A 23,249-nucleotide genomic window follows, 5' to 3' on the forward strand; every position below is an offset into this window, starting at 1 on the left:
CAGGACTGATCCATGGGGGACAGCAGGTGTCACCAGCTTGAACAGGACTCCACAATTCTTACCTTTTGTGATCTATCTGTGGCCCATTTGCCAATCCATCAGATGACAATACATATTTATGCACAGGTTGTTGATTTTGTGAATACGACATGTGTTTAGGATGTTGGAAAAGGGATATTCAAAGTCTATGTGGGACATGCGTAGCTCATTTCATTGATGAATGTCCTGGGTGGCTGCCTTGCAAACAGTCTAGCAGGTTTGGGAACCATGATCTGCCCATGACCAAACCAAAGTTGGTAGGGTTGTGTGTTTGTAGGCTTCCAATAGCTCTGTTTATGACTTCAATCATGATGGACTCCATTGCCTTGGAGATCAGACTTCATAGGCTTATAAGACTATAGTTCCCATGGTCTGTTGTGCACCTACACTTGTGGAGTGTGCCATATGTTGCTGTAACCCATTCAACAGTTTCATATCCTGTAGAGTGGGTGAGGCTCAACAGACTGTTCAGGTGCATGGTCTGTTTGTTCTGCAGTTCACTTATGACACATATAGGAAAACAATGTAACCCAATTAATGCCATGTTTTCAGCTTTGGAAGGAGCTGTTTACCCATTCTACATGTGATATCTCCTGGTATGATGATAGGGCCTTTTGTCAGTGGGAGGTGGGTATGTATGCATGGGCCTGTCTGACAGGATGTTGGCATTGTCAGTCATTTACAGTTGGCCCTGACTCAAGACATATATGAGTGTAAATTGCTATTTATGACATAGCTGAAGGAAGTGTCATGGTTCTGTATGGACTCCTTCGTAGATAATCTTTCCATAACCTGGATTGTATAATGTTTGGAGTGCACATTGTTTATTGATGATACTGATTGCAGGTTTTTTATCTTCTTTGCTTTTCCACTTTCTATGAACAGCCTACGTATATGTAGTACATATTTGATTATGCAGGGTTCCAATATATTATATATGTGTCTGTTGTCATATAACTGTGTGCACAAGGCAGGATTGGTGAATAGTGAGAGGTTCCTGGGTTAACACATGCAATTGCCAGATATGTGTGGCCCACTGCTGTACTCAGACATGGCCTAAGTGTGTGAGCATGCCCAGTGTGACCTTACAGTATGTTGCTGTCTGAAGTCCACTACATTTGTCGACGTGTGTGAACACGCCCAATATTAACATTTATACTATATGTATGTTGAAAATCAAGTTGTATTTTTACTGCAGGGCTCACCTTTGTGTCATAACTCTACAGGGATTATGCTGTGCCTGCAGGGTTTCCATGAGACACTTTGCATAGACTTATCAACATTTCTTCATACAGGCTGACGAGTGAAATACTGTCACGGTTTAGTGGTTCAGTACTGTGATTATACTGCACAATATCCTGGGTTCGAGGACTGTCACTGCTTTATATTTTCATACTGGGCAGACCAGACTGCTTAAGGACCAGTAAAGCAAATATGAGCATGTTTACCTGCTTTTGCTCAACTATGCCCGACTTTGACCGAACTTGCCCAACATTGCTCAACATTAACCAACATTGCTGAATGTCGCCCAATATTGCTCAACATTGCCCAAAGTTGTGCTAGTTAGTGTGTGCAATTTTGTTTACATATACTAAATATTGGTAAAAGCTGTTTAGCACTGCTTTATATTGCTTAAAACATGGCACTCATGCCTCAGGTGGTGCTGTAGTGCTGCCTATGTTGGCTGCACATAGTACACTCTTTATACATGTTGGAAAACAGGTAGTGTCAAGTTAGGAATCGCTTTTACTATATGTGCGAGTCAGAGAGAGGTATCATTTCCAGGGTTCCTACTGAGCCAGTGTATGTGCTATGCATTGCCTCTTTGCCAAGGCCAAAGCATACTGGGCACGCCTCCTTCTGCCTACTGGGGCAGGCTCAGGTTGTTCCTCCTCCGAGTCATGCTTTGCCTGTGATGGCCTGGGCAATGGTGGGGGGCTGTTTGGCCTGGCCCTATGCTGCTCCTGCTGCAGCTGTTTTCACAGGATCATATTATGTAGCATAACACATACCATGAAAATTTGGGTACATGTAGTTGGTGAGTACTGCAAGGCTCCACCAGATGTGTCCAGGCACCGGAACTGTGACTTGAGCAGCCCAAACACACACTCGATTACATTTTGTGTTTGTGCGTGTGCCTCATTATGGCGTTCCTGTTCAGGTGTGTGTGCATTTCTGATGGGTGTCATCAGCCACAGCTCCAGTGCATATCCAGCATCCCCCACTAGGTGACCATGAGAGATGTCGCCATTGGCAAATGTCTGGTACAGCTGTGTCAGATGCCAGATATGGGAATCATGGTAGCTTCCAGGGCAGCCAGCACACACATTCAGTATTATGCCCTGGGCATCATACATGACCTGGCAGTTGATGTAAGGGAAGCCCTTGCGGTTAAAGTAGGCCCTACCCTGCTCACCATCTGGTGCTTTGATGCATATGTGCGTGCAGTCTGTTGCATCTACTGCCGCAGAGTATTCCGCTATTTGCTGGAAAAGACGCATATTGCTGGCCAATACCTCATGGGAATTGTGGAAATATACATGATCACTGACATGTGCTGACATGGCATTCAGGAAATGGTGCAGTACCCTGGATGCTGATGCCTGTGAAATCCCCATTATATCACCAGTTGGTCTCTGGATGGTACCTGTTGCCAGTATTCTTAGGGCAACACATATCTTGGTTTCCACTGGGATGGGTTCCCCTCTGTTGGTTCTGTGTGTGAGGCATGGCCTGCACAGCTCAACAATTTGCTGCATGAGGTCTCTGTCCACTCTATAGCGCTCCACTATCTCCAGCTCATGTAGCCCCTGGTAGGTTACCCTGGGCCTGTACACTCTTCTCCATCTCCTTACTGTGGGTTGCTCAGCAGCATTCACATTGTCACCATCCTCAGCATGTTACATATGTCGCCTTATAACAGCAATGGCAGCCCTTAACATTTCTTTGTCTCAGTAAAGCTTTTTAAGTTTTCACTTCTCTTAGTTTACTGCAGTGTTGCAGTTTCTCTGAGGAAAACATGGTTGTTGTTTGCAGAGTTTTAAGTGCTGGGCTGGGCTGGGCTAGTGTACTGCCTGTGTAATTGCCTGATTCTGATTGTTTTCACCTGCTAGCTCTGCTAGTTCTCCTTGGTTAACTACTTACTATTTGTTGTGCTTCCTTTTCCCTTTCTGTTTCCACAGGGGGCAGCGCCGAGCAAACAAGCGTAAATATGTGCACACCAGCTCACACGAGTGCACACATGCTTACACGGCCTAACACTTGCTGACTCCTGCTTGAACGCGCGCACACAGGCGCAAACGCGGTTACACAGATTTCAACAACCTTACACATGCTTACTCCGGTTTAAAAGCGTGCACACAGGTGCACACACACGCACACAGTCTTACTCAGATTTACAGGCACGCAAACACGTTGCAGGCACTTCTACAAGAAACATTAGTGTTATCCACGGCATACACCTTCAATTTCTTGGCTTTAGCTAGGATACCTGTTGACACGCCTCTTCCAGTGATGAGTAACTGACAGCAAACACATGCCACTCTGCTCCAAAGAGCTTACATTCTTTCATACATACCCCCCCTCATGATGTCACCTATCTTCTACTATGATACGCCCCTTATCCTACTCTTACACTCCACAGACTTTGCTCATATGCCATGTAAAATTGGGATTCACTATCCTTACCCTCATTTGCATAGGATTGCCTACTAATGCTTGGTTACATCTCTTAGACTGAGCTTCCCCCCTTAGCAACCTCTACTCAGTAGCCATGTTGTCTTCAGCCTGCCATTCACTTGTATGGCAGTTGAATATTTAAAATAAAATCCCTATTTGTGGCTTTTATTTTTATTTCATGGTTTTTAGAGTGCAGCACTTTTGCGCGGTGCTGCGCTATGCTTAAGCTTCGGAGATCGAGGTAAAAAAAATATATATTTTTTTATTTTGCAATGGGAAGAATTGCTAATGGCCATATATTTGGCCATTGGCATGCTTCCTCAACTGGATGCATCCTTTATTTTGAGCTGTCACGGCTCCGTTTTGCTATTTGCAGAACGGTACTCAGTTGACAACGGAGTACATTTCTACAAATAACACTACTCTTACTCGGACAGGTTAGGGTTTTCTGGATCGCAAATTTACCTCATTTGTATAGCTTTCAGCAGCAAATGAGGTAATTTGCATAACCTAACCCTGTCCGTGTAAGAGTAGTTTTAGGAGCTCTCTTGCACGCCCCTGCCGGCTGTTCCTGGATCGCTCAAAAGACATATTGGCTGCATGGAGTCTTACTCTACTCTTAGACTCCGTGCAAGCCTTTCTGAATCCGACCCAAAGACTTTTCTCTATTGCAGGGCATCCTCAAATATCAGTCATAGTGTGATTTTGTTAGTAATTCCTTGCCTTCCTAATACTGCCTATAATTAGCTGATAAGTCACTTAGTTAAATAAGACAACACAAAAAAGTTCTGGACTCCATAAGGTGATATGGGTATGAGCGAGAAGTGTACAGAAAAAGTGTTTTAAAATCTCACAGCCCCTGCAGAATTTGTTCCCATAGCTGAGCAGTAGTGCTGCCTATTGGCAGATTATCTGCCAGTCCATTCTGGGAATTTGATCTCAGGAGGCAACAATATTTTTTATGAAGCTAACCAACTTTACCTGTGACAAAAACAGTAGGAATTTTCACTCTGAAGCAATGCACAGTCTGTTTATAATTACTAATTGCACAAGCCACCATCTGTATTGCCACGAAGTGCAGAACCTCCACAAATGCAAAAAGAAAAAAAAACTTGTGTCTGTGCAATCAGATCCCCAGACACATGCCACAGTGATGCGATCTTACTTCTTGACAAACATTTGTGAAACTCCTCTGCCTGGGTCACTTCACAGGTAGCACAAGCACTCTTTCATATAGCCCCTTTCTTCCAAGTGAAGTGATGTTTAATAACCTTTAAACACATTGCTGTGCTATATTATGTTTTGTCTGCCTGAGTCACATTTATGAATATGCCTGCCGAGCAATACTTGATTACCCAATAAAAAACTATGCCTAGGCAGTAGATTGATATGGGAGGATTGAATCCAATTGATCATTATAATAGATTTAAACCATTTTTGAAATCTCATTGACAACTCAACATAGGGCAAAAGGAGAAACCCAGGTAATACAATAAAATAATGGCTACAGTTCAGGCTAAAATAAATATCTGGATAGGGTATTTTCATATGTTGCACAATTTTAAAATTGCTTGAGCTATGAATAGCCTGCTGTGAAAACTATATTGTTTCTCAAAATGTATTTTTGATTTGCTGTCTGTATTAACCTTTATCTAAACATGTAAGAATGTGAATGGTCAAAAGGTCATTGCATGTTGCATATAGTCATAAGCCACTAAAGCTACTATGTGCAAAAAAAGAAGGGAAAAAAGGAAAGACATTTTTGCAAATGTGTCTGTGACGTAGTAAAGTACTGATGAAATAAGATATTCTATACTGTAAATTATTCCACTAAGAGGTGGCATATTAGTCTTTTGAGCTGTTTGACAGCTGGGCTTTAATGCCATCAACTTTTATGTAAATCATTTATTAACACAATGGTACCATGTAGTGCATTTTGTATCAAATGCTTAATAAGTTTATTCCTACTGGAGTTGACACTGATCTTTGAAAACTGAAAACTGATTGTGCTGGTGTAAACATATTTTGTCTCTGTCATTTTTATTTTAACATTCAGTTGTACACTTTATTTTGTGTCTTTTGGCTCGGATTATGCCTACAAATTGTCCACAGACCAGTCTATATAACTTGCTAACAATAAATAAATAAATAAATAAAGACAGATGTTATTAAAAAGTAAGGCACAGTTTTCCCCAGATAGATGGTCAACATGACAAAGCCCTGGCACTTGCCAAATTATCCATTAACAACTAGCAGCCAGATCATTAGAAAAATAGTGGTGTGGTGGATGTGGTAGCTGAGTGACAAGTACTGTTTTCCCCTCCTTAGGTGGCAAGTCTGTGGTCAGCCCTTTGGGATATTCATGATAAATACACTTATTCAGGTGGCATGTAGCAGCATGAACTGAATGCTGCATACATGGAAGCATGCATGTGCACTACATTACAGGCACATTGCAGGAGTTACAGTGAGATGTGGAAACATAGTAGATACATATAGTCCAGTCCACACAAAGGAATATGGTACCACTCTCAGCACTTCAATTTCATTTCTAAAGGGCATAAATAAGCCAATGGGGGTCTCTTCCCAAGGGTAATAGATGACCGAGTGTACACAGTGGCCAGTATGTGAGGATAGGTACCCTCAAATTTATTAAAAAATAGATAAATAAATAATGAAACACGTGTATGCTTGTTGTCAGAATGTATGTGAAAATGCATAACCTGAGATTTAAAAAAGTAAGTGATATTCTGTCACTTAACTGTGTTACATTTAACATTTGAAAAGTTCTATCTTGGGCAAATATAAGCAGTTATTTATTCTTCTTTACTGGTTAGGGATTGTAGACTACTACAAAAGTGTTTGCTTTGTAACTGGGCTATCTATATCCCACCAATAACACACATGACAACTCTCAGACTTTATGGCTAGCTTTATTACAGAATGTTAAACACATCAGTAATGACCAGCTTTATTAAAAAGTAACACACATTCATTATTAGCACACTATAAAACAACTGGGCAGCTTAACTAACATTAAGGATGGTGGACAACACAATCCAGTAGTGTAAAAGAGGAGTCCCCTCCCCTATACCTGGTCATCAAAAACTTCCCTTCTTTTCTCGGCCTATCTTATAACTTCACTCTAAAAATGACCCCCCATCTCCCAACTTTAACTAACTTAATGGCACAGTCCAGTGACAAATTAGTCTGCTAGCAAACTCCATTTGTCAATGAGCTATCCCACCCCCATCAATAACACAATTTGACAACTCTCATGACTTTGCACCTAACTCTATTACAAAATGTCAAACACACCTATAACAACCAGCTTTGTTAACAACAAGTAATGCACATCCAATATTATCATACCATAAAACAACTAGGCAAACTAGGCAGCAAGATAGACCACACACTTCCCTCTTAAACACTTTGAAAATAACTTCAACAATACATATTCACTGAAAAAGTAGCATATCAGACTGATCACCACAAACTTAATAGCACTGTTGCACTGCTTGCTAATCAGAATTTAACTCCACCAGGCGGTGTAATAGTGTTTACCTGAACCAATGAGAGTGCCAGCTGAAGCACAGAGATGGGAAAAAGAAGGACCTATAACTTGAACAACTACTAGGGCCCTTCTTCCACCCAGCAGGCTGCTCCACAGCCTGCCACCCCAAATATCTAGCCATTATCTTCCAAATAAATACTGAAAAAACAATGGCATCTGCACACTGAACATGTCTAAGCACATTTTGTTAAGATGCACACCATTCCAGCGAAACCAGGCTAGATCCCTATCCCCATAATCCCAGTACTCTATTACAAAAAAGCCTAAAGGTCCACTCACTCTAGCCACCCTATGGATAAGAAACTTGCTAGTAACATCCATTGCCTTAAACTTACCAGCAGCCATCCAAACCAACTTGAGAATTATGCCCGACAAAACAACCTTAGCTCCCATAAACCGCTGCAGAACTACTGACAAATTCCTTTGCAAGCAATTAAGCAACCTCCTTTTAGGTTTACTTCCAACATCATTACCCCCAAATGTAAAACTATATGAACTGGGTTATTGAACTGCTGTCTTACCTCTTCCATTACTTGTAACAATTGACATCATTGCATACCTTGACAACCACGGCACTGAACTTGCCATTATACAGGATTCAGGCCCAAATTCACACCCCTGCTCTTCTAGCCATTCAGCAGATAAAAGAGTGACCCAATCTGACTAAAATCTTTCTGCCTACAAAAGAAAAACACAGAATTAATCTTAATGAAAACCTCACATTCCACCTCCCCTTTTATATTTTAACAAAAATAACTGAAAAACACCCCACATCTCCAAATCCCTAGTCTTTTAATCACCTCCACAGACACATACCATCTTTAGCTAAATCAGTAGACCTGCCTATTCTAAAATAATATGTGGCATAATTATCCACTGACACCCCTTGCAGTCTCAACTTCATATGCATCCAAGATACAAACTTCCTAGTGAATCCCCTTTCTCATTCAAATCACAAAAAACTTAATCTTCCATCTGCTTAGAACTTGCCTCCTGCCATTCACTAGCTCAATCCATTGGGCATAGTAAATGTACTCCACTTCTTGGTAATACCACCTGCTTGCCCACTCCTTCCTGATCAGTTGTATTCAATAACTTAGCAAAATCAGCACTAACATGGAGGTAATCCTTAGATCTTCACAGTTCAAATAACCTAACAATTCGCTAACATGACACACTCCAAAATACATGAAAACCCCCAAGGTGTCCCACAACACATAATCAAAATAAGAACATGCCACTTTGTGCAATGCTGCCAACAGTATCACCAACATATGCTTGCCAAATCATAGCCTTCTATCCCCTTTCCTTGGCCGAGCCTTCTCTTAAACCTTTAACAACCTTGTTATCCTCCAGTCCTCAGTGACTTTCCATAACCCTGACAATTTTACCTGCCACACTCAAGGCTGCAAGATGTACCCTAGCCATCTTAACTGCCTCATGAAGCCTTCACCTTTCCACTAATAATCTCAAACTAAATCAATTAACCAATTTCTGATATTTAATGGCAAACTACCAACAAACTGGTTAAAAACATGAAAACCTTACTCTATGCCTTCCTATAGCTTCAGACCAAGATTGTCAAACCAGCCAGCTTGCCTTGTTTAACCAATCTTGCACATCTTCCCGGCAGATTAGTGTGGTTGACCTGAGCTCCATGTGCCAGCTACCAAAACCTGTAAAACTGAAAGCAAGACAGACTTCCAAGCAAAATATTGCAATGGCCAGAATTATGTTGAGCTGTAAAAGAAAGGTTAATGGTTAAGCAAAATAAAACAGTCTTGCTGTGTGATGTTTGTACTCACCTAAATGGCTTTGCCTTTTTAATCAAAACTTGCAGTGCTGCCACCTTTTCTGAATGAAATTTCACCCTTTTATTCCAAAAGTCCTCCTCCCACACTATAAATAATGATCAAATTAAAAAAAAAAACAACATGCCATTCCTATGGCCATGCTTCAGTGAACTACCTGACACCAAAATATCATCCCATGTCTAACTCCACTAATGCATTCATAAACAGATCAATAGGTGGTGAAGCCACCCAATCATCTTGCCAAAAAGACAATCCCTTAAAGTGATGGACAAAATCCAGCCAAATAGACATATTTTACTTGACCTGCTTACCTACCCTTGCCTAATGATGCTTATGTTTCACACTCCACAACAAATTGGCCACAGGTCTAGTAAATGTCTGCCCTAATCCTACCACTCGGTATGCAAAATGTAATAGTCTAAAAACCTTCATCATCTGCTTAACCCTTATATTTTCTCTTTCTACCACTGACTTCACCTTACATCCAATTTTCTCCACCTTCTCATACATAAGCTTAAACATTTCTATGTCCACATTCAGCTCTAGACCTAAAGGGGTTATAGTCTTAGCTGGACCATCCACCTTGTCCTTTGCCAGTGGTACCCTGAGTTTCCCACACTCATGCTCAAACAGCCTCATTCCCCTGACACCATTTCCTTCTCTTTACTAATCAGCAATTGCCCAAATAATTCACCACCCCCATGCCAACCACCCTCTACTGCCCTACCCTGTGTAACTCTGTGCTGAACTTTTCAAAAGTTACACACACAGCTGCACATCCCATGGGTATGGACTTGTCGAAGTGAACCTCCCATTGAGATGCATACCTAAAATAGGCTGATCCTGCTCCATCACTGCAATAGCTTAAAGGCTGATTTAATATCCAGTTTTGCTAACCATGGATCCCTAAATGTTCTGATCACCCTCACTGCCTTATCCAAAGATGAATACCGAACCTTAATATCTGACCTATCAATATGGGTATGGAACAAATCACCTTCTGGGAAACACAAGTGATGTGTTAACCTAAATTCCCCTGGTGATTTCTTGGGCACCAGAACTAGCATGGCTATGTGATAAACATTAAACAGAGGGATATTAAAGGCACACATTAACCTATCTATAGCCATCTCCTTTTCAAACGACTTTTAGGCTACTTTTTTAACACCTTTATTGAATCATCACTTGTGGCATAGACAGGTTTACATTTAAATAAAGAATTCAATCTGTATTAACAAGTTAAAATTATTAGCAAACATTATGCTTCACATATATTGCTATATATCATATAAACTAAGCAACATTACATAAATTATTCAATTCCTGTCCCTTTTTTTAAACAAGAAATATATTTATTAAACCATCATTTACAACATAAGCAATTATACATTTATATAAATGAAAACAACCCACACCAACAAAATACTTCTTTCTTCCTACTATTGAGTTCAAACTCTTACAGATTTGAAGCAATCCACCTACTTTTGATTTAACCACAAAACTTAATTGAACCTCCCCCCATCTGACTCCTAGTATGGTAGCCCTAAAGCAACTGCTCTACCTGACTCACATTAATAGATGAATGCACTGGCCCCCTGACCAGTACTAGCTCAAACGCAGGTCCCTCCTAAAGATAGTCTGCACCCCCTTCCTCTTCTCCCAACCTCCACACTTTGACCTGCCCCATAAGCATTAACTTTCAACCCACTCAACGGATAATCACTCCAGTATTTGATTGCAGGATGTTGAACTGAACACTGAGTGTACATGTGAAAGAACCTACATGTGGGCCAAAAACACTTATCCACTCTAAAAGCCCAACATATTTTCACCTATCTCTCCATTCCCTCTGACTGTTCCTTGGCTGCACTGCTTGATCTATCCAACATAGAACCCATCCACATATCAGGATGTCTATGCTCCCACAGTAAGGACTTGTCTGTGGCCTTAAATCTTTTGAAAGTGTTGATTGTACCATAGCCAGGCATTACCACTCCTGTGCCTCTATGCTTACCTGGCCATTAAAAAATAAGATAACAACAATAAAGCCTATCGGGGTGCCTTTTCTAGTGCAAGAGCAATTAAATAAACAAACCTCCAAAATCTAATTGCCTGAGGTTTTCAGTCTATTCCCCTTGCACCTTCCTTCCCCAATGCAGCCAGAGTTACTGTGAGATCTCTGACTCCAGGTGACTCTGCCTCTGACAACAATTGAACACCTTTAGCATAAATGAGATCAGTAATTCGACACATTCTCCCCTCTGGATCTTCTCATTTACAGCTTGTGAGATGTGCACTGTTATAAACACTGGTTTACCAACTACCTTGCTTAATATAATGGACTGCAATGCCCTCAAAGAACTGCATTCTGTTACTTGACTAGAGATTAATATCCCAGTACCTGGCAACAGCAGAAAATCTCAGTTTTCTCCCAGAGCCATCCCAGCCCCTATTAATTATACACCCCTTCACAGCACCTTAGACTCCTCACCTAGGTGTCATACAATACTCTTGGCTCCCAGCAAACTTTAAGGACTGCTGCTATCCCCTCACTTCAAATCCTACACCAAAGTATGTAAATCAGTGTCTGACATAACATTTTCTAAGTCCCCTTACTAAGAAAACGTATTAATATCAGTACCTGTTGGCTACTGCTGAAAAACTGAGGGCATCTCATTCAGGCTCCTCAGCTCACTTCATTCATCTCCTGGGGTCCCTATGAATGTGACATTCAGCATCCCTTTGAGCTCTCCTAGATCAATTGCCAGTAGTCTGAGAGGCCTTTGTAACTGGGTGCTCCACATGACTTCATCGTTTCTGTCCACCTCTAGGTGCTTCATCCTGGACAGCATACCTCTCAATTGAACAGATTTTCACAGAATGTCCAGATTTTTGCCTTATATTTTTGGTCTGTTCCACATAAAATTTACAGTTTCTGTCAAATCACTGAGGATTAAAGTCACTAAGTAATGACATACATTTGAGTTTCAGACATCATATCCTTCAGAAAATGCAAGCTAACACAAAACCTATTATTCTAAAAACTTCCTAAGTTTATAAGAGAAATATTTAAAATATTTCCTTATTTTTGGGATTTTGTCCACCCATTATTTTAGTTTTTATCCAGATTCTCATACTAAAAGGTTGAGATGTCCAGCAGAACTTGCGCCTGCACCCTCACCCTCTGAAATAAACTGTCTGCCTTTGCTACTAACTCCTGCCATTTCCTTGCTAAGTCTTCCACTTGTACCACCCTGCAATAAAACAGACAAAGCAAGGCAAGAAAACCTAATGTATGCAACTGTACAATCCCTGCTGTAATAAAACAAACACAGCTAGGCATGAAAACCTAATATATGCAACTGTACAATCCCTGCTGTAATAAAACAAACACAGCTAGGTATGAAAACCTAACGTATGCAACTGTACAATCCATCTGCATTAAAACAAACACAGCAAGGCAAGAAAACCTAAAGTGTGCAACTGTACAATACCTGCTGTAATAAAACAAACACAGCAAGGCATGAAAACCTAAAGTATGCAACTGTACAATCCATCTGCATTAAAACAAACACAGCTAGGCATGAAAACCTAAAGTTTGTAACTGTACAATCTCTGCTGCAATAAAACAAACACAGCTAGGCATGAAAACCTAAAATATGCAACTGTACAATCCCCGCTCCTGGTTAGATGAGCCTATTACTATTTTCTATCCACTCACCCTCTATTTTCCTTATTTTTTATAGTAATCTGTCTGGTGTGAGGGGGCAATCCTACCAGTTAAGCATAAGCCTTCCTCTGATTATTGAAGAATCTGCACCTTAACTAATGCCAAAAATATCTCAGGCTGTAAATAATCCCCGGGATTCATGAAGCTTGCGCCAGGCGCAAGCGTAGCATAGGCGGTATAATGCCAAATATGGCCACCGAGCGATTCAGGTACGATCCAATTCCACGTGCACTACCAGCATACGCCAGATCTGCACAGCCCTCTGCTCAGGTATGGTAATCACCCCATGTGCAGTACTGCACCATGCAAATGAAGGTACATAGTGATTCATTAAGTGGTGCAGGCATAGCATAAGCCCACAGAAATGTAAACCAAAAAAAAAACGGTTTACATTTTGCCAAACAGAACATCAGAGCTATGAAAGCGGACCGGACTCATGTATTACAAAGTTAACATATGCCAATGGCTAAATATACAGCCAATGGCATAAGAAAAGATGCATAACACCTAAAAAACATTTAATGTCATGTCCACAGTAACGCAAAGTACAACTGCAGGGCATGTGTGCGCAAATGGGAACATAAGGAAAATATATACAAATGTCATAAAATCGCAATGTAATACAAATCATGGTATGCATGGTTCACCACAACCAAGCTGCAAGGGTTGCTAAGGGTCTGTGGCAGTGTTCAGCACGGTAACTATGAATTAGTAGTCAATGCTATGCAAATGAGGCAAGTAATAGTGAATCGCAAACATCCCGCCAGACTAAGGATGTACCATACGGCACAGCGCTACAACACCGAGGAGTGGTTTGGAGGTATACATGACATCAGCAGTGGGGTGTACCACCGTAGCTGTAAGCACATTGGAGCAATGCAAATCCAGGCTGCCCATTGCTAAGCAAAGCAGCAGGATAGGGGTGGGGATGTAGGTATAGCATTGTTTATCTGAGAGCACATATGGTGCCCAAAAGCGCATGTGTACGTGGATGAAAACATGCCCAAAACTCGGTAAGCAGATGCACGCGCCATGCACCTTAGCTCAAACAGGAAGGTTAGGGGAAGAAAATAAGGAAATGCTGCAGTAGAGTAATTGGGGTACAACTGAGCAATTAACACCAATTAACTCACAGTGGACAATCGATGGCAGCTAACAATAGTCTGCTCGCAGCAACCTGCAGAACAGGATAGGAGAGGTGTTGGATTGCAAAGAAAAGAGAACTGTCATAGCAGAGCAAAGCAAACCTGCAGTAGATCAGCCATAGAACACATTTTGCAAGATAAGCCAGGATTTGGAAAGTACAAAAGAAAGAAGGCTGCTGGATGCATGCCAAAAAATGGGAGGGGAAACGTTAAGAAATGTTAAGGAAAGGGCAAGAGGTAATCAACAGCAGCTAGATGTAATTCAACACCAAAGGCACCACAATAGCAGTACCTGTGGTAAAACACATAAGATACCCTGTAGCTCCGATTGTACATACACACCCTTTGACATCATCAGTGTTCAAAGCACAATAGTATAAAGTGTAAAGGCACCTCACACACACACCTGTGTATTCCCAAACACTGCACCATCAGTGTAAACAGACGGGGAACTTTTACAATGTACATGTCGGGAGCTGCCATAGCTGTGATTCATCACCATGTGTTAGAGACTGAAGGTGTTGTGGAGGATGATGCTGACAACCACCGCAGGCCCCGGAGGAGGAGAAGAGTGTTCAGACCAAGGGTAACCTACCAGGGTCTACATGATCTGGAGATAGTAGAGCATTACAGGGTGGACAGGGACATCTTACAGTAAATAGTTGAGCTGTGCCGGCCACGCCTGAGATCCCGAAACAACAGAGGGGAACTCATCCCAGTGGACACGAAGGTATGTGTAAGCTTGAGAATACTAGCCACAGGTACCTTTCAAAGGCCAACTGGAGATATAATGGGGATTTCACAGGCATCAGCATCCAGGGTGCTACACCAGTCCCTGGATGCCATGTTACCACATGCCAATGAGCATATATACATGCTTCCCCCAAACTCAGGAGGAGTTCGCCAGCAATATGTGTCTCTTCCACCATGTGGCACACTACCCGGAGGTACTGGGTGCAATAGACTGCATGCACATACATATCAAGTCACCACCCGGTGAGCATGGTAGGCACTACATAAACCGCAAGGGATACCACTCCATCAACTGCCAGGTCATGTGCAATGCCAAGAGCATTATCATGGATGTGTGTGCTGGCAGCCCTGGAAGCTACCATGACTCCCACATCTGGCATGCCTCACAGCTGTATCAGGTATTTGTCAGGGGGACATCCCACATGGCCACCTTGTGAGGGGATGCTGGCTATGCACTGGAGCCGTGGATGATGACTCCCATCAGAAATGCACACACACCCATGCAAGAATGCCATGAGGCACATGCACAAATCAGAATCATCATAGAGCGTGTGTTTGGGATGCTGAAATCATGGTTCTGTTGCTTGGACATATCTGGTGGAGCCTTGCAGTACTTTCCAGGCATGTGTGCCCACATCTTCATAGTATATGCCATGCTACATAATATGAAACAGCTGCAGCAGGGACATAATGGTGAAGGCCTTCACAGCCCACCACAATTGCCAAGGCCATCACAGGCACAGAGGGATTCAGACCATGAACACCCTGTGCCAGCCCCAGTAGGCAGACGGAGGTGTGCCCAATATGCCCATGCCTTGGCAAAGAGGGAACGTATAGCACATACACTGACAGTGTAGACCCCTATGGACTGACACACCTCTCCACCTGCACACACAGTACACTGGATGGCACACACACACGACCACCTGTAAATTGTAATGTATAGGTGGCCTACTGTGTGAATCCTACATAGGCAGTCCTCAACCATTGCACACACAACAGCTACTGGAACAAGGAATGTCAACACCTGAACAGTACATGCACCTAACAGCATATGTTGATACTGTATGTATAGGTTCCTAGGTACATCGGTAGGTACATGCCCGATTGTCAGAGGCCATTCATCAACCGAGGCAAACAGTGTCTGCTGTCGCCACCACATCGATTAACCAACTGTTCCTCAGTGGAGCAGAGCCAATTGCAGGATCCATGTTTGTAATCACTGTTCCCCACACACTCTGCATGGATTCCCTGGTGTGTTAATGAGGGGCTCCATATAATGTAATCAGGGATGTAGTGGCAAAGAATGGGGAGTACCCATGACAGGTATCTGTCACCCCAGCATGATCCACCTATAGTTGTGTGAAGGTGTATCACATTATAGTGTGTGGCTCACTGTGACATACATTCCCAATGCTGGAGCCCATCCATTAAACATCACTTGGACATACCATTAATAGGTCTCATCCATATGTAAACTAACTGAGTTACACATTTGATTGCAGTATGGAGTAACAGCCATAGTACAGTCCACATACAAAACACCATAACACGTGTACAAATCCCAGATGCCCAAGTGGTAAATGCACTGACTGTAGTGCATGTTCCCGGTTCCATGTCCTGCAAGGGACGTTACGTAGTCCTGAAGGCATGAATAATGGATGTTGGATGCAGGTCATCAGATCAGGTTTAGCACATGTCAGTGGGTTTATGCATTGGCAAGTGCTGGTAAGCTTCATTTAAACATGACTATATGGATATGCACGAAACAGGGCTAAGCTTTGCTGAATATCTCGCAGATCATGGTCAACGATGTCCAGAACAGGTAAAACTAGCATTATTCCCCCCTGTACTAATAGTGCCTGCTCTGAAGGGTAAAGCAACCACTGCCAGGAGTAGAACACGCAATCATGTACACAATCACCTAACACTAAGCTACCCAAGATGTACCAACGGCAGGTGTGTAATGTAACAGGTTCAAACACAAATGTGTGGAGTCCAGGAAACAGAATACACCGACATGTACACAATGAAAGGTGTATTCTCCCTCTCACTCTCTCTCTCTCTCATATATATATATATATATATATATATATATATATATATATATATATATAATAGAGATAGAAAGGGTGATAGAGAGATATATGTCGATATATACGGATTCACCTATATCTGCAAATATATAGCTAGGTCAATGACATGTACACAACCATGGAGGTACAAATAAATAGGATACTGCCAACTATCGAATGTTTCACATACCTACACGCATAATCACGAGGCTTAAAGACCGAAAGACCACAGTACCGGAACACTAGAAACGCGAGTAATATTATCACGATGTTAAGGGACATTTAGTTATCGCTGCCGGTGCTGCGGTCCAGGTAGGTACTGTGTTCAGCTGTGTTTGTGATTGCTGTAGTCTGTGTAAGTGTGTGTTGAGGGTGCCGTGTGCATTTCCATGGAACTATAATGTGTGTGTGTGTGTTTGCATCGTGTGTCTGTTAGTGCTAACTCGGTGGTAGATCATTGCGGTAGGTGTGGTCATAGCTGGCTGTAGGCATATGGTTACCACGTGTCCCAATTAAAGAGGGACAGCTCCTCCCTGGGCAGTTGTGTCCTGACAACAAATATTAAAAAGGGCAAATGTCCGAGATTGTAGGACATAATGATGTCCATATATTATGTAATAGTTGCATTAAATAGTTATTCCTGTATCTAAAATACGTAAATGTTACATGGAATATGATAAGTAGCTAAAGTGCTACAAGAATAAGTATGTATTTAGGATAATAGTACATTCTATCCTGTGTACTGACCGTGGGTATGTGTCGGCCTGTAAACACCAATGTGTGTCCTGCAAATGTCCCACTATGGCCATTTGAAAAGGTGGCAACCCATGCCAAAGAGGTTCAGTCACCAACACAACTGCAATGAGTGCAAATATCTGTGACAGAAATACACGAGACAGCTGTCATTTAGTAACATTCCCTTACATATCGATGTATTTCTAGAGGTATTGAAGTATCAACCTCACCTGCATGCTATATAGGAACCAATTAACAATGGCTCAATGTATAAGCCCGCAACAACCATAGTTTTAGTCTACTAAATGATAGGTCTTCAATTAGGGAAGGAGCCCACACACATATATGGAATATGTAGAAATGCAGTCCCTACAAACCTGTATATGCTATGTACACCCACCTACATCTCCCCCACACCCGAAGCGATTGCAATACAGACTGTAATAACATCAAAAACATCCACTCACTCAATTACATTTGCAGAAGCGTTAACATACGTTGTGAGAGACACATTTGTAATGGCACCATGTGAAATCGTAGCTGTTGTATAATGGAACAGACGGCGATGTTACAGGTTTTGTTTGCAATAGTCCCTTATCAGATGGTTGAGATGACAGGTACACTCACATGTAGAACTATATACTCTAGCCATCACACACAATCCACGGGGGACATAAATTCAAAATATCTGTGTCTCTCCAAACAGCAGTTGCAATTCCTCACAACTAAACACATACAGGCCGTCTCCCCGAAGGTAGGGCAAAAGGGCAACGCCCAAGTGGAGAATTAAATTATACCCCACTGTTGCCATGTAATTGGCGAATGGAGTAGCTGCACAGCTGATGTGCATGTAATAATTTACTCAGGAACACCAATTGGTGGCAGGATACCACATGTTACAGGTATCTACGTATATAAGGATGCCTTGCCATACATTCAAACTGTATGCTCATACCACAGGACTGTTTAAACAGTAAAGGTGTAAGAGAGATATTTACGAAGACTCGGAACGCTAACAAGGTATGAAGAACACTCAGTATGTTAGTGTATGTAGAGCCTGTTTTGTATTAATTAAAGTGTATGCAATGCACAAAGTGGGAAAAGGTATTATGTAGTGATGTCTGGTTGAGCATAGTAATGCTTGTAGAAATTGTGTGTCCTGCTGTGAGCCACAAGGTAAACATCTCATACACCACAAGGGATGCTACATGAGGGCTTTAAGCACAACAATTCCACACCACCCGCCGTCAGTGGTAGGGTTTGTCCAACAAGTACGTGCCATAGCAGGGGATAGTATATGTTGATATACTGTCACAGTAGGCATGTGTATGGGCATATAATGAGAATAACATGCCTAAGGTGGTCCTGCTGTGCAAGTATGCTTTGCATTATGGGATAATGCTTAAAATATGTGTAATGTACAGTATTATAGGTAGAGATATCAGATATTTTACACAGCATAACTGTTATATCATGCAAACAAAAGGTATGTCTATTGGCATGTACAATACACAATAACAGGATACATATGGCTTGTAGTCACAGGACACTGTAACAGCATGATAGCTAATTGAAATGAAAGAGCTACTCAATTATCCATGCACAAAGGACATGTAATATCTTCACAGGTTCATAGTTAGGTACTATGCTGTCTGGCCAAGTCCATTTGTAAGCCCAACTACAGTGTTTTCACCGATGGCACCTCCATAGGGTAGTGTCCTGTGTCTGTGAACAGCACAGCCATGTGTTACCTGCACCTGTGTACAGTACAGCCACTGCAGTGATCCCTGGTGTACATGTGTGTCTCTCATCCACCCATCTAGGTATCTCATGAAGAGTGCTAGTGAGTGTCCCTGCTTGATGTACATAGGAATCATGTTCCAAAGCATGGTGAGTGTCTGGTTCAGGAATTTATCTCTCAAGCACGTCCCACTCATTGTTGCGTTTGTGTACATAGCCATGAGCATGTTGCTCTCAGTGACTTTTGCTTATGTTGCTTATGTGGAGTATATCCATCAATATTGTTGTGGACATGGGTCCTGTATGTTCAGCAGAGGTCACCCTTGAGTATGCAGTATGCAAATGTGTACAGTTGTGGTGTCTGTAGTTGTGCCGCATACGTCATCCTTCAGAGGTCAATAATCCTCATGGTGTGTTAATGTTGTGGTATGTAAAGCCGTTGCTGTTCTGTAAGGTACACCCCAAAAGGGGTGTTGTACCCTTGAACGTGTGTCATATGTCAGGAGTATAGAGGTGCAATGGGTGCCTTTGTTCCAGCTACAAACCCATTACAGATAAGGGTGGCCACGTAGAAGGATATCCACGCCACATTGGCAATATGGTTATCAAAGGAGTGGGTGCTATATACGTGTGTATTAAGATCCCGTATAATGTCACATGCATGTAGGGGACTACCACCTATGTGATAGTCAGTGGGTGATTGGTGTAATCCAAAGGGGATGTCTATGCACCTTGTGTCATGCAGCTTGAGGCCATGTTATCGACACCAGGTATCTGTCACAGTGACATCCTTATGGAGGGTGTCTGTATCAGCTGGTGGATCAATCATGACTCCTTGTTTGCAGTCATCTGGAAACCTATTCAGGGAAAGTCCCTCTGTGCTAGCCTGTACCTCAGGGAAGCATATACCGAACATGAGGGGCCCTATAACCGAGGACTGTGGTATGCCAAGTGTAACTGAATTACAGTAGGTACTATTGTATGCTACCCTCACTGTATGGGTCCTGTCCGTGAGCCACTTTGCATAACATCTCGAGACGTAGGGGTCGATGTGCAGGTGGATGCATATGTTGTCAATACCAGAATGGAGAATGGTGCTGAAAGCCAAAGAGAGGACAATGTAGGCTGTGTGGACACCCTTACCATCATCAATTACCCTGGTAACTGCATCAAAGGAGTCCACCAGGTGTAGGAGCCATGGTCTGGCCCTAACAAATCCAACCTGGGTGGCATCAAAGGTCTGGAGCCCGCCAATGTCTCTGTGAATGACTTCCATGATGATGTGCCCCCTAGCCTTGCAGAACAGTCCAGTCAGGCGTATAGGGCAATATTCCCTCTGGTTCATTGTGGTGCCACCTGTGTGGAGTGTGATAACTGTTGCTGTGTGCCATTCAGGGGCCACAATGTCTGATACAAGGCTATTAGTGAATCTGGTGGCCAAGTGGGGAGCCTTGTCGTTCTGAGGTTTGTGTAAATTGCAGCCTGGGATGTTAGACAGTCACACGGTGTCTGTGTTCCAGGCCTTAGAGAGTACATGTTGGAACTGCGTAGTTGTGACCGCAGGGACTCTGCATTGTTCCTGTATAGATTTTGGCCCTGTAGGGAGTGAGAGGGTATAAAGTTAGCATTGAACCTATCTGCCAGGATGTTGCCAATATCAGTCGGTTCTGTAATGTTCCTGCCTAACCGTCGTATGTCAGAGCAGATGTGGGTATCTCCATAATGCTTTGTGGTAGTCCTTGGAATGTGCCGCAGTAATGTTTACGTAGCTAGCTTTGGAGTATGTGATAAGGGATCCCGGATTCCTACTGAGGCTGACCAGTGAGCTACCCCACCCATGGGATTGTACTCCACTTTGCAACAGCCTCCACCTTTTGTTGTACATTATGTCCATGGAACTGGACCCCCAGAGTGGCGTCTGTTATCTGGTGGGTACCATCATGGCTCTGTTTGGGATAGCATGATCCATGCAGTCTTGTAAGTGCTAATGAAGTGCACTGGTATATGTTTCAATGTTTTTAAGTACATTGTCCATCTGCCCGGGTGTCATGATGTTTACTACCACTGTCATAAGACATCTGAAGTAGACCTTGTAGAAATCTTGTACTGTGTATTCCGTGAAGGGTGTGGTGCCAGGATGTGGATAACAAGGGTGATTATCATACGTTCGGAAACTACCAACAAGGGGATAACCCCAGGTGTGGAACACCAGTCACATGTTGGTAATGCCCATGTCTAGGATATTGTTGGCCTTGGTGGTGGTGTGTATGGGTTGATCCAGCCGAGTGGAGGTTATAAATCCCAGAAAGCACTGGCCTAATGTGTCGGTACATGTGTAGTTATCCCAGTTAAGTGTGGGGTAGTGTCAGTCTCACATCAGTAGTACCTGACTGAACCCTAATGTCCAGTACACCAAGAAATGAGGGCCGGTAACCGTGAGGTATGGTGTGGAATCCATAGCAAGTTACAATGTGTATAGCAGTTCTGGCCACAGTCATTTGCACATGGATTACCTCTGATGCATTGTGCTAAGTAACCAGCCTGGAGGTGTGTACATCCTTGTGAAATATGGACACACCTCCGCCGTGCGTGTTCTGGTCCTGGTTACATGACTGAAAGGTGTGGTCTGTGTATAACCTGTCAGTGCAGGTGTGATCTCCGGAGCCTAGAAGCAGGTCCCAGTCACTGCAGAGATATCAAAGTGTTCCATTATAAGGAGTGCCTCGCCTGAGTGCGTTAGAGATGAAGATGTCAAGCATTGAGTAACATTACCCCAGGTTTTGTTTGCCTGTTCCTGTTCTGGTGGTGAACATGTTATTGGAAACTGTCCAAGACAGGCAGTATAGGAGCAGCAAGAGCCTTACATGTTATCTGTAATCCCAGGGCCGACAGGTGCAGGTCATCTGTGCCAAAGCATCATGTTTTGTTGACCATGTCATTCAAACATTCAAAGCAGACAGATACTGGATGCCTGTGGAATGACAGCAAAAGCATAGGCAACTGTTGAAGTGAAATATTCAGTTGTTGTACAGTGGTATCAGTCTGGATGACTGCAGAATGCTTCTTAGGGCTTGGGCAATACCTTCTGGGCTACAAGACCGGAGAGCTATTGCATGTCCCTGTACATGTAGTCCAAGAAGTTACATCTCAGGCCAGTCACACTAACATGGAGAATGACAGTCAAATTGTACCTGGTGCGGTGTGGCATGGGTGCATAGGTTATGGTGCGGATCCTGTTACCCAACAGCCAGATGTAACCAACTATCGCCTTGTGTAGCCTGCTGAGTGGGACATCAGTGTGACCGCCTACAGAGTCACCTATGTCTGATGTGTTGTGTATGTTATAACACCCTATTGGCTGTAGTTGTGTCTGTCTTTGTGTGTGTCTGTCTCTGTGTGTTTCTGTGTCTGTGTGTCTGTCTCTGTGTCTGTGTGTCTGTCTCTGTGTATGTGTGCCTGTCTGTGTGTCTGTCTGTGTGTCTGTGTCTCTATCTGTCTTTGTGTCTGTGTCTCTGTCTGTCTGTGTGTCTATTGTAATGTAGAGTCTTTCTTTGCATTCACAGGTGATGTAGGTGCGTTACCCTCTGCGGTCCATCTGATGTTAGTGTCCCCACAGACTCTAGCAGTGATGAACATATGCATGAGGTACAGGCAGGGCTGTCAGGGGCTGAATCTGTGCCAATGGTTGCCATCCCAGCTATGTCCCCCTCTTTCCCGCACACAGTTATCATGCCAACACATACCCCATCACCAGTGGCCATAGAGGAAGGACAGTCAGCGTGTGTTAGCTTGGAACAGGAACATGTGGTGGCTACAGAAGGTGTGTCTTCACACCATGGTGTCAGTGTAATGACTGCAGATGTGCCATACAGGCATGTGGCCAGTGCTGCTCATAGGAGGACCTCTGGCAGACATGCACCTGCAAGACAGAGCGCAGCAGCTGGTGTCACCAGACGCATGTTTCAG

This window comes from Protopterus annectens, chromosome 3.part1, assembly GCF_019279795.1.
Source record: "Protopterus annectens isolate FY-2018-M chromosome 3.part1, PAN1.0, whole genome shotgun sequence".
Lineage (NCBI taxonomy): Eukaryota > Metazoa > Chordata > Ceratodontiformes > Protopteridae > Protopterus > Protopterus annectens.